Raw genomic sequence first — 13,454 nt, 5'->3', positions numbered from 1 at the left:
AAAACCCTGTTAGATGGTTGTTCACACCTAAGGGCATAGTCATCTCTCTCCTACACGCATGCATGTGTGGTGTGTACGTATATGCGTGCTCACGCCCTTCAAACTATTGAACTTGTTCATGTAGATGTGGTCAGTTTCCATGGCAAATCAGGTGCAATCACATTGCACATTTTGGGTGTGCGCTGCACCTTACCACCCTCTATCTAATGTTAGGCCCCACAACTCAGACAAAGATGAAGGGCAACCAGGTGCAAAGTGTGCAATGTGATTTCACCTGATCTGCCCCCGTCAATTACTTAGCATCAAATCTGTGCATTTCGGCTTAGCAGTTGGCACATTCTCAGACATAGTCGTATAATAGGTGTAAACACTCGGCACAATCTTAGCCAAGGAGTATGCGCCTATCACTTTTTTTTTGCCTTTTGACAAGTAAATCAGTCGGCATGACTCCTATATCATTTCACATAGGATGGGCCACGCAAGGTGGTCGTGGGCCCTACCTAGGGTTTTTCTTGCTTCGGTAAAGGTTTTTTGTCATAAAAAAAGGCATAGGATGGGTTCACTTCTTCATCTGGACGGCTAAAATAAGCATAGTATGAAAGAGCATCTTATGTCAAAGGATGAGATCTTTTTGTGATGAAGACCTGTGAGCAGACTGGTTGGTGTGCGTAAAATCAGCAAGATGGAGTTGATCTTCAATCAAAGGGTCACTTGGTGCTCTAACAAGCTACAACTACAAGTGCCCAAACATATCTTCCTAAAGGCCACTACCCATCACCCCCCTTGGGCCAAGCAGGGTGCCACTGTGGACTGAGGGTATGACTGCACGTGCTTCATGAGCGGCCCAGTGAATGCAAATTCAACAAAGAGCCGCCTACAAGTCGGTCCAATATTGGTCAGATTCATACAGGATATATATATGGTTTTGATTCTTTCGAAGAGAAATTATGAACTGAGGGATTGGCTGTGTGCAGGAAAAATAATTGGAAATACCTTCTGCTTGGTATTTCATCAAGGACAGAGTATGATTATGACGAGGAGGGTGCATTCAACAGTTTCACCATATGTGTCTTTGGCTTGTAGCAGTAAATACACTAAACCAGATACTCTGACTGTGTGGAAGAAATCCCTGCTCCTCAATTATAGCGGTTTTACTGTGCTTGACAGCAAAGGCAAACTGGTTTTCCGAGTAGACAACTATGGCAATGATCACAGAGAAGAGATTGTTCTAATGGATGCAGCTGGAAAACCGCTGCTCACCATGAGGAAAAAGGTAGGGGAGAAAAAAATGCCTATTCTTTTAATTTTTATCTTAATTTTTGTTTTTATTTTGTTTTTTTAGATAGTTCAAGGGATAACCCCTCCCCCATCACCGACCGCACCTTGGCTGGCCTCCGGTTGGTAAAACCGTTGCTGTCCCCTCTGTCCACCGCAGAGTACACCCATCTTCGACCTTATGACAAGAGATGCCATCCGTGGGTTTCAAACTTGTGACGTCTCGTCGGCTTGGTAACATTCATAACTTGCCCCTACCAAGTGATAACTTTTTATCTTAGGCTGTGTTTTAATGTTTGATTAAAAAATCCAGTTAGGTTGGATACCCACAGTTGTTGAATTCTTGAACTTGGATATCAGATAGACATGTTACGTTTCTTATGTCTGTAGTTTGCTGGGAAGAGCAAATTCTAGATATTTTGTTGGAACAGAAAATCCAAAACCCAGACAATTGATCTTGACTATGGATGAGTTTTTGGTTTCCATAGCTTGTTGGTTTGATGTAGAACAATCACAGTTCCTGCGAATTGGTTTCTATTAGGAAAGGTGGGATCCTGTGCTTGATCACAACTTGGAGAGAGAGAGAGAGAGAGCAATCTAAGTATTCATCATCTTGTTAGGCTGTAGTTACTGGAAGCAAAATGGACAAGAAAAGCGATGCGTGAAGCAGAGTCGGGAAGCGAGTGCAAGAAATAGTATGAAGCATGAAGCGGGATTCATTTTGGAAGCATGTGAAAAGGGAAAAAGGAAATGGGAAGAAAACATAGGGGAAATGAGTGAGAAGCTAAAAATAAATAAATAATCACATGAAAAACACAAAAAACAAGAGAGAAATGAGGGAATAAGTTAGAAGCAAAAAGAAAACAAGTGAAACAAAAAAAAAAGAGAGGCGATTTGAGAAGCGCTCTTCTCCCAAATAAGAAACGAGTTTTCACCACACTTCTCCCAAAAGGGTGGCGCTTCTCGCTTCGGAAGCTTCCGCCCTTAGGAAGGTGCTTCGGGTAACTATGGGCTGGACAGGGTTGTGGGGAATCTGTATTTGCAATTCAGCCCAAATCACCAACTTCCATGTTTTGACAGGTTATGTGGAATCTGTATTGTAATTTCAGCCAAAGTCACCAGCTTTCTTTTTGAGACAAGTTGGTTTGCCGTTTGGTGTCTAAGCACTCAAAATCAGGATTTGCAGAGAACATGAAATTGCTCTCCTATGGCCTTGTTCCAAGCATACTGCCAACTCAAAAGCGCTAGTTCTGTTATAGAAACTAAGCATCATGTCACTAATTAAATGTAATTTGTAATTCGCAATTTGCTTTTATGAATGGCAGGTGCCTAACATACCCTGTTGTGGTGCTTAGCAGAAACTGAGCTTGGGGGCTCACTGGAAAGTGTTTGAAGGCGAACCAAAAGAGACCAGAGGATCACCAAACCCAATTTACTGTGTGAAGAAGCAAGCCAACTTTCTGCATCCCAAGATTCTGGCTCATGTATTTAGTGGATCAAGCAAAAGTTTTATTTTTTTCATATATGGTTCGTACATCAAGCGATCATGTCAAGTTATGGATGCATCCGGGAGGGCAGTGGCAGAGATTAGGATGAAAGAAACTGTGTGTGGTATAAATTATACAGACGTTTTCCAGCTGATGGTGCAACCAGATTTTGATGCAGCCTCTGCCATGGCTATGGTCCTGTTGTTGGATCAGATGTTTTCCCATAAATGGTCATCTTTCTTTTGATCTTCATTTATCTTTTTGATTTGTATCCTTTTTTTTTGGTTCATCTGTGGCGTGAGTTTGTTGGTTGTCATTGATGAAGTTTTGCATGTAAGGTGTTTGGTAGGCTACAGAAAATACTATCGTTCTGAGTTTCAAAAGAGTTGGTAAACTTGATATGCCTACTATTTAGAAGACAGCATGCTTTATATACAGTGTGCTTTTTTTTGGTAGTTTAGATCACTAATTTGTACCATTCTTCATAGAGCCACCATAACAATCAGAATTGCTAATGTAATTAAGGGGCGTTTGTTTCATGCAATGTTATCAGTATCGGTGCTTATCGGCCGATATGCATAGTATCGGCAGAAAATCGATACACTGCAAGCCTGAATCGGTTATTTTTTAATAAATATAAAAATAAAATTTAATATTATTTTAAAATCATTTTAATGGTTTGAACATGTGTCAACACGTAATATTTTTATTATTCTTGGCCTGATACAGAACAATTCACTTGAGTACCGGTATGTATTCGGCCCGATACAGCTGAATCGGTGGCCAAACGATTCAGAGCCGACACCGGTACTGACAACATTGGTTTCATGGCCTTCGCTATGGCCTCTTTCCTAAGAAGGGTAAAAGAAACAGGGACCTTTATACTAAGAAGGGTAGAAGAAACATCTCGGTGAGAAATATGTTGTGGGTCCCACATTATAAATGTCAAAAAACATCTATTTTATCAAAATGGGTTCACACTAGCGTGTCAATGGGTCAGGTTTGGTTTGGACCCAGGTGAAACCAGACTAGGCCCCGATTTTTGGGTATGATATCAGGTCTGGAACCGGGTCTAATCGGGCCTAACACCATAAGAGAAACCATACCCGGACCCGATAAAAACTACATGAACCAAACCTGGGCCATACCCAACACAATACTATTTTTTTATCATTTTTACATTGAAAATTGTGGGTCTTAATAGGAACTCGTGTTGGGTCCGGGTCTGGTATAAAATTTCACAAACTATACCCAGATACATGTATTAATTGGACCTTCGGGTCCGGACCCGGATCTTAATCGGGTCTTTTTATTTATCACCATACCCGGACCCTATAGATTTGGTACGGGTTGGGTCCGGGTAAACCCGACCCGTTGACACCCCTAATTCACACCTCCCTATATAGGGGAAGCACTTTCCCTTCTTGATGCCTCTTTCTAGAGGAGGCTTTCCTTAGGTAAGGGGTTGTAACAGACTCCCCTCTAAAGCTTTGTTTGGGAGACTTGAAAGCACAGGTGTGTTGTGGTTTCCCTCAAGTGTTCTCATTCTCTCGGAAGTTCGGGAGCAGTGAAGTTGCCAAAACACTGCTATAGGGAATGGAGTTGGCAACCCCAACACTACATTTCAACACCATTTTACACAACTCCGTTCTCAAACACCAAATTTTGGCAACACATGGAAATGGTGTTCCCATATCTCAACGTAGCACTCCAAAACAGAGCCTAAGGAGTGCATTATTGAACATTGGCTTTGGTCAATTAAGCCAAATCCAGTCTTTGGAACACATTCAACATTGTTTATATGATACGTTAGGTGATATTTACTGTTAAAATCTTTCTTTCTAGCAGGAATAATATACTCTAACCTAAATTATCAAATTTCAAAAGGATATATATTAAAATATGGCATACGTGACTGAACTTGGTGACACACTAAGTTTACGACAATAACATATTTAACTAGGTAGATCTGGTTGTACAATGAATGGTTTTGCCCCCCTGCGTAAGCTGAAGCTTGGCAATTCCCTAGGGTCGAGGGGAAAGCCTTCGGAGTTTTACACCGACATGGACAGAGACCGTAAGTATGCTTGGGGCAGTTTCTCCGAGTAAAAAAAATGAATGGTTCGGGTCTTACTGGACCCGGCCCATAATTTGCAACCCCCTTATCAATGTCTAGTACCTAAAAGTGAAGAGTCGAATGCCAGCGGTTCGTGAAATTTAAAATTAGAGTGAGAAGAAAGAAAAATAAAAGAGTGGAGATGCGGGGTATCGATCCCCGTACCTCTCGCATGCTAAGCGAGCGCTCTACCATCTGAGCTACATCCCCAAGGCATGATAATTTTGAGGAAAAATGCATTTTAATGTATTTTTAACTGTTTCCCTGGACCACATCTAACTTTGTTTTTAAAGCCTCTCTTGTGAAGCAAAATGAGAAGTAGCAAACTAAGAACCGTTCCAGTTGGTCTGTCAGAGACAGGATCCGACAGATTGGGTCCTCCAGACCTGACCTTGTCCAGGCACAGGGATGAGAACGCTAACGGAATACAGATTAGACTGAGTTTACATATCATGTCGAGGTATTCATCCCTGTTTGGTTAACCTGTACGATCCGACCCATCGACCGCACCAAGAGCTTCCAGCCTAGCACTGGGGCTGGTAAACAAATTGAACAAGCCAAGCTTAAATTTTGCTTGAGCTCGGGTTTGCAGCAAGTCAAGTCGAGCCTGATATATATAAATATATAAATAAATAAATTTTACACACAGATAAAACCTTAAGGATCTTTAGGGTCGACCGTAGTTGCACCCAATCGTATATGAGAAAGGTGTTCTGTCGGATATGAGCATATATTTTTTTTTAAGGGTCTTACAGTCAGTGACCACCTCTAATGCCTTCAGGCTTATTAGCGAGGTTGCAACCGTCACAAATGACCCTTTTTTTTTTAATTGTGCATGCTGCTGATCGCGCATGCACATCTGACAGAACGTCGAACTCTTTGTGACTTGTGAGTTCGACGTTACACCTCTCTCTCTCTCTCTCTCTCTCTCTCTCTCTCTCTCTCTCTCTATATATATATATATATATATATATATTGATTACAGTCTAGAGTACCGTAATCTCTAACTAAAACTCGTTGGTGAAGTTTCATTTGTATCCTTATTTATTAATTAATATAGTTATATATTTATTTACATATATGCTCACGCTTCGCCGCGGCTTTCTTTTTAGCCATGTCTTGAGTTAGATATTATTTTATGTTAGCAAATTTCACTACAAACACTTGCAATTTGGAAAGCCTATAAAATTAACTATATATCACAAAAAAATGGAAGAAAACATGATTCTTTGGATTGGCAATTCAGAAGAAAAAATGTTGATTTTTAGATCTAGATTTTGAATTTGAGTTTTTTTATTAATTTTTTTTCCACAAAGAAAGCTGGGGTTAGGCAAACCCCTACCAGTTATATACTAGTATACCATAGGGATTCGAACTTGCAACGTCCCAGCACAAGGTGACGTGCACTAACTGCTCCTGCCACACAAGCGGAGCCCTCGTTGGTGAGTTTTGTTTATTAATTGGAGGGCCCCCTCTCTTTGTGAATATTTGAGAAGATAAAGAACAACACAATCATGGCCGTCCTTAAATCTCCCCACCGTCGTCCTCCTTCCCCCCCTAGTCATCAAAATCCCACTTGGAAAAGGGAAAGAAAAACCCTAAAGAGGTTTCACTCTCGAGATTGAGGAACTGAATTACGGATTTCTTCCTCTTTCAGGTACGCTTCTTCTCTCTCCTCTCTCTCTCTCAATCCTTCTTTGGTTGGAAGCGGATCAGGTCATGCTGAACATGAGCGTTTTTGCTCATGCCGACATCGTGGCCGTCTGTTTGCATTAATTTTGGATGAATGCCACATCATGTGCAAAAACACTCAAGTTCATCATGACCTGATCTGCTTCCTCTTTGGTTTGGATTTTCTGCTGCTCAGAAGGGAACAATTATCAAGAATGACCAGAAATTTAGGCTTTCTGGTGCTCGTAATCTCCGCATGGACCTGTGCTGAAGCTGATGTGTTCCATCCCGTGACGGATCGCCACCGATCTGCGGGGTCGGAGTTGATTTGCCTAAAATGAATCATTATTCTAAAAAAGATGCATTTGTGGCGTTTCAAACTCACAAGATTCTTTCAACTCATGTAGTTTTTCCAAAACATTCATCCAACTTAATTTTATTCATGTGTTTTAAAACTTTAAACACTTACATTCTTGAATACTAATGTTAGAATAGTAGCATGCACACTTAGAAGGTCAATGCAGAAATGCTGCCCACCTGTCCATTGTAAGGCCGCAGCTTTATAAATTAAGACAGAAGTTGTAAAAATAATAAGAATAAATAAGAAACCTTCAGGCCTTGTTTGGGATCTCCTGACCGGAGTGGATTAGTGGAATTCACACTTTTTTCCTCAGTTTAGGACGAGGGGAAAGCGTTGAATCGTGGAATTGGCGTGGTAAAAACCAAAGCCAATTTCACTTTGACTAACACCATGGATAGGTGGTAGTCGACAACACCCACACCGATGCCCACTCCGACGTTACTTTCCTCGTTTTCCGACACTATCTCCATCTCCCACGAAAAAGCCTTACCTACTCCCACATACCTTCTTAACATCGAGGTCAAGAATAGAAACATCCTCAGTATAAGGGGGGAGAGGAAGATGAAGGAGGAGCCAGAGGCCAAGTACCTGAGAACAGAGTGCTCACCTTCACAGTACTGAAGGTGCCTCTGCCTGAGCTTAAGAAGCACAAGAACTAGTTGCGTGATTGTGATTCCTTACCTGCTCCATTGTCAACTCGGCACAATTGAATAACCTGGGCGTTCTGGCCTCCCACCAGATGGAGGACACGAGGATGGTCAAAACCCTAAATCTAATCTTGACCTCGCCTTCTGCCTGCAGATGGAGGAGGAGATGGCAGCCTTAGTCAGCAACCTTCCCTCGACCTCCAGCACTCTGAGCCCCCCCTCTTCATCCCCGTCCTTCTCTGCCGAAGCAGGTTATATGTTCCCCCCGAACAGGGCAGTTAGCTACATCTCATGTTCGGGGGTCCCAAAGAGCACCACGTATGTAAGCATGTGCGTCTCGTATCCCCATGTTTGTCAGCATTAATTAGCGTTGGAGTTTGATGCGATTGCAAAGACTTAAGTACCCTCTCCTCCATTGGTGCAAAAAAAATGATGATTCTTGAAAAAGAGTGGTTGTAAAGACTTAAGTGCTCCGAGGATGATTATTTAAGACCCAGTCTCTGCACTGCACAATTATCCGAGAAAGAAATCTCCTCTGGAGGAGGCCATGAACATCAACCCTCTCTCTCTCTCTCTCTTCTATTTCTGCTTCTGTGCACATCCAGCAGAAGATCCTACATTGCTTCATCAAGCACCGACTGACCTGCACATTGACTGTTGTGGAGCCTGATTCAGAGTTTTTACCCTTACAAGAGGAGGGTTTGGGGGCTCATCCCAGCGTGGGTAACATCATTCAACTAAATGAGTTGTAGATCCCGATTCAGAGTTTTTACTCTTACAAAAGAGGGGTCTGGGGGCTCCTCCCAGCGTGGGTAGCATCATTCAACTTGAAGAGTTGTAGAGTCTTATTTAGAGTTTTTACCCTTACAAAAAGGGGGGTCTGGGGGCTCCTCCCAGCGTGGGTAGCATCATTCAACTTGAAGAGTTGTGGAGTCTGATTTAGAGTTTTTACCCTTACAGAAAGGGGGGTTTGAGGGCTCCTCCCAGCGTGGGTAGCATCATTCAACTTGAAGAGTTATGGAGTTTGATTCAGAGTTTTTACTCTTACATAAGGGGGGTCTGAGGGCTCCTTCCAGCGTGGGTAGCATCATTCAACTTGATGAGTTGCGGAGCTTGATTTAGAGTTTTTGCCCTTATAGGAGGAGGGTTTGGAGGCTCCTCCCAACGTGTATAGCATCGTTCAACTTGATTCGTTGTGGAGCCTGATTCAGAGTTTTTGCCTTTACAGAAGAAGGGTTTGGGGGCTCCTCCCAGCGTGGGTAGCATCGTTCAACTTGATTCATTGTGAAGCTTGATTTAGAGTTTTTGCCCTTACAGGAGGGGGGTCCGGGGGCTCCCCCCGGCATGGGTCCCGGGTGTCGTGGTCAAAAAATACATAGGGTGTCGTGGTGAGAAAGACATATGTTTGTTCCAAGCAAGGTTGGAAGAAATCAATGGAAAATCCAACAGGGAGCATGCCAGAATCAAGATGTGAATGTCAAGCGAGAATGATGTTGTGCAACTCAAATAACACAAAATAATAAGGGTCTGGATTTTAGTTAAAATGGGGAATGAAATAACAATGGAAATTGCTTAAAATTTACAGAAATAAACTAGACTAAATAACAAAGACACCACTTTTTACGGATTTGGAATATGACCTTCGGTTAGGGAGATATGGCCCTGACAAGTTGGTCCTAATTCGGGTAGCGATTTACAGCGATTTGCTTACTGAATAACACTATAAATCGCTGTAGCGATTTGCGGAAGACACTATAAATCACTATAGTGAAATCCAAAATCACTATAAATTTATATAGCGATTTGCGGAAGACACTACAAATCGCTATAGTGAGATCAAAAAACACTATAAATCGCTATAGCGATTTGCGGAAGACACTACAAATTGCTATAGTGAGATCCAAAAACACTATAAATCGCTATAGCGATTTGCGGAAAACACTACAAATCGCTGTTGGAAGGCCCCCAAAAAATTTGGTCCGGAGGGCGCTGCCCCCCGAGCCTCCCGCCAAGGGCGGCCTCGGACCCCCTTATTGTAAGGGCAAAAACTCTAAATCAGGCTCCACAACGAATCAAGTTGAATGATGCTACCCACGCTGGGAGGAGCCCTCAGACCCCCCTTCTGTAAGGGTAAAAACTCTGACTGAGACTTCACAACTCTTCAAGTTGAACGATGCTACAGTCAGTGTGCAGGTCAGTCGGTGTTTGATGGAGCAATGTAGGATCGTCTGTTGGATGTGCACAGAAGTGAGAGAGAGTGAGAGAGTTGATGTTCATAGCCTTCTCTAGGGAGAACTCTTTGCCTCCCTTGATTTCTTCTCTAGAGAGAGAAAGAGGGTTTTACAGTGTTTTACGGAGAAAGAAGAAGAAGACTTTGAAGAGTCAACATCATCCTCGACTTTTTAGATGGAGGACATGTTTGTCCTTTTTTTGAACGGAGAAAGAAGAAGAAGACTTTGAAGAGTCAACATCATCCTCGACTTTCTGGATGGAGGACATGTTTGTCCTTTTTTTAAACTGTTTGTTTTTTCTTTTTTGAATGAAGGGCATTTTTGTCATTTTCTCAAATCATCACTTTATGAGAAAAATAGCAAGAAAGGGTACTTAAGTCTTTGCAACAACACCAGAGTCTGATGCAAAGTTATGTCAACATACACGGGAATACGAGCCCCATGTGATTGTATACGTGGTGCTCATTCAAAGCCCCGAACATAGACGTGGGATTCAGTGAATCATCGGGGGCAAACATACACCACCCTCTCCTTTGGGTACGATGCCCCCAAGCCACACGTGCCAGACTTCATGACCGCATTCGAGCACATATGCATTCACACGGGTGGTAAGGCTGTGATCGACAACATCTCGCGTGTGCTCAAGCTCGCCGACGACGTGACTGAACCGTCTCGAATGACTCTGCAGCGGTTCGGTAACACATCCTCTAGCCTAGTCTTCTATGAGTACGCCTACTTTGAGGCCAAGAAGAGGGTAAAGAAGGGAGATAGGGTGTGGATGCTGGCATTTGGTACTGGGTTCAAGGTGGGCTCACTCGTGTGGAAGGCCACGAAAGACTCGTGTGGAGACCCTTCCAATCCTTGGGCAGATTGCATCCATAGGTATCCACTCAAAGCGTGGTAAGAAAACTATATAATATATATAGCGAGAGAAAGGTATGGACAATAATTAACAATAGAAGGAAAAGTGAATGTAAGGTTGGGAAACCAAGATAATTTTCTTTGCTTTTTTGCCTTTTGGATGAAATACAAGGGTGATGTAGTATCGGTTATGCCTTTGAAGGGTTTTTTGCCTTTGATGGGTCGAATGCCAGCGGTTCGTGAAATTTAAAATTAGAGTGAGAAGAAAGAAAAATAAAAGAGTGGAGATGCAGGGTATCGATCCCCGTACCTCTCGCATGCTAAGCGAGCGCTCTACCATCTGAGCTACAACCCCAACGCATGATAATTTTGAGTAAAAATGCATTTTAATGTATTTTTAACTGTTTCCCTGGACCACATCTAACTTTGTTTTTAAAGCCTCTCTTGTGAAGCAAAATGAGAAGTAGCAAACTAAGAACCGTTCCCGTTGGTCTGTCAGAGACAGGATCCGACAGATTGGGTCCTCGAGACCTGACCTTGTCAAGGCACGGGGGTGGGAACTCTAACGGAATACAGATTGGACTGAGTTTACATATCATGTAGAGGTATTCATCCCTGTTTGGTTAACCTGTAATTGAAGTCTATGCTGGCTTTAGACACCAAGAGCTTCCAGCCTAGCACTAGGGCTGGTAAACAAATTGAACAAGCCAAGCTTAAATTTTGCTTGAGCTCGGGTTTGCAGCAAGTCAAGTCGAGCCTGATATATATAAATAAATAAATAAATTTTACACACACACAGATAAAACCTTCAGATCTTTAGCGTCGACTGTTACACCCAATCCTATATGAGAAAGGTGTTCCATCGGATACGTGCACACATTTTTTTTAAAGGGTCAGTGACAGCCTCTAAAGCCTTCAGGTTTATCAGAGGTTGCAACCGTCGCAAAAGACCCTTTTTTTGTAATTATGCATGCTGCTGATTGCGCATGCACATCTGACAGGACGTCGAACTCTTTGTGACTTGTGAGTTCGACGTTACACACACACACACACACACACACACATATATATATATATTGATTACACTCTAGAGTACCGTAATCTCTAACTAAAATTCGTTGGTGAAGATTCATTTGAATCCTTATTTATTAATTAATATAGTTATATATTTATTTACATATATGCTCACGGTTCACCGCGACTTTCTTTTTAGCCATGTCTTGAGTTAGATATTATTTTATGTTAGCAAATTTCACTACAAACACTTGCAATTTGGAAAGCCTATAAAATTAACTATATATATATATCATAAAAAAAAGGAAGGAAACATGATGTTTTAGATTGGTAAATTCAGAAGAAAAATTGTTTGATTTTATATATCTAGATTTTGAATTTGAGTTTTTTTATTAATTTTTTTTCGACAGAGAAAGCTGGGGTTAGGCAGACCCAGTTATACAACTATACCATAGGGATTGGAACTCGCAAAGTCCCAACGCAAGGTGTTGTGCACTAACTACTACTACCACACAAGCGGAGCTCTCATTGGTGAGTTTTGTTTATTAATTGGAGTGTCACATACCTACTTTTTCTCAACACTTTACGTCAAGACTCAACCAAAGCAAAATAGACTCTAGACACAACTATACAAAGTAGGTCACAAGGCAACATGGAGAGCCCCCATCTTTGTTAATATTTGAGAAGATAAAGAATAACATAATCATGGCCGTCCATAAATCTCTCCATCGTCGTCCTCCTTCCCCCCACCGTAGTCAGCAAAATCCCTCTTGGATGAGGGAAAGAAAAACCCTAAAGAGATCTCACGCTCGAGATCGAGAAATCGAATTACGGATTTCTTCTTCCTTTAGGTACGCTTCTCTCTCCTCTCTCTTTCTCTCAATTGTTCTTTGGTTTGGATTTTTTGCTGCTCAGAAGGGAACAATTAGCAAGAGTGACTAGAAATTTAGGCCTTCTGGTGCTCGTAATCTCTGCATGGGTCTGCACTGTCGTGTTTCATCCCATGATGGATGGCCACCAATATGCGGCGTTGGAGTTGATTTGCCAAAAACGAATTATTATTCTAAGAAAGGTGCATTTGTGGCGTTTCAAACTCACAAGATTCTTTCAACTCATGTAGTTTTTCCAAAACATTCATCCAACTTTTATTCATGTGTTTTAAAACTTTAAACACTTACATTCTAGAATACTAATGTTAGGATAGTAGTATGCACACTTAGAAAGTCAATGTTGAAATGCTGCCACCTGTCTATTGTAAGGCCGCCACATTATAAATTAACACAAAAGCTGCAAAAATAATAAGAATAAATAAGAAATCTTTAGGCCGTTTTTGGGATCTCCTGACCGGAGGGCGTTAGAGTGGATTAGTAGAATTCACACTTTTTCCCTCCGTTTAGGAAGAGGGAAAATCATTGAATTGTGGAATTGGCGTGGTAAAAACCAAAGCCAATTTCACTTTGACTACCACCATGGATAGGTGGTAGTCGACAACACCCACACCGATGCTACTTTCCTCATTTTTCGACACCATCTCCATCTCCCACAATAAAGCCCTACCTACTCCCACATACCTTCTTAACATCGAGGTCGAGAATAGAATCATCCTCAGCATAAGCGAGGAGAGGAAGAGGAAGGAGGATCCAGAGGACAAGTACATGAGAACAAAGTACTCACCTTCACAATACTGAAGGTGCCTCTGCCTGAGCTTAAGAAGCCCAAGAACTAGTTACGGGATTGTGATTCCTTACCTGCTCCATTGTCAACTCACCACAATTGGATAACCTGGACACT

The 13,454-nt window shown here is 42.0% G+C and overlaps 1 long non-coding RNA gene and 2 other non-coding genes across 3 annotated transcripts; 1 reads left to right on the top strand and 2 right to left on the bottom strand.

Annotated features, from left to right (window-relative positions):
• Positions 1 to 999: 999 nt before the first annotated feature.
• Positions 1,000 to 2,681, top strand: LOC149814354 (uncharacterized). Its single transcript, XR_016428065.1, has 2 exons — positions 1,000 to 1,273; positions 2,601 to 2,681. It is a non-coding gene; the product is annotated as an uncharacterized LOC149814354 (long non-coding RNA).
• Positions 2,682 to 5,015: 2,334 nt separating this feature from the next.
• Positions 5,016 to 5,088, bottom strand: TRNAA-AGC (transfer RNA alanine (anticodon AGC)). The gene has a single exon. It is a non-coding gene; the product is annotated as a tRNA-Ala (tRNA).
• Positions 5,089 to 10,931: 5,843 nt separating this feature from the next.
• On the bottom strand, positions 10,932 to 11,004 carry TRNAA-AGC (transfer RNA alanine (anticodon AGC)). The gene has a single exon. It is a non-coding gene; the product is annotated as a tRNA-Ala (tRNA).
• Positions 11,005 to 13,454: the final 2,450 nt, after the last annotated feature.

The sequence above is a fragment of the Nuphar pumila genome, chromosome 15 (assembly GCF_984573655.1).
Source record: "Nuphar pumila chromosome 15, dmNupPumi1.hap1.1, whole genome shotgun sequence".
Taxonomy (NCBI): domain Eukaryota; kingdom Viridiplantae; phylum Streptophyta; class Magnoliopsida; order Nymphaeales; family Nymphaeaceae; genus Nuphar; species Nuphar pumila.
Note: the sequence above shows the minus strand (reverse complement) of the source record. Positions and strands in the feature narration are given on the sequence as shown.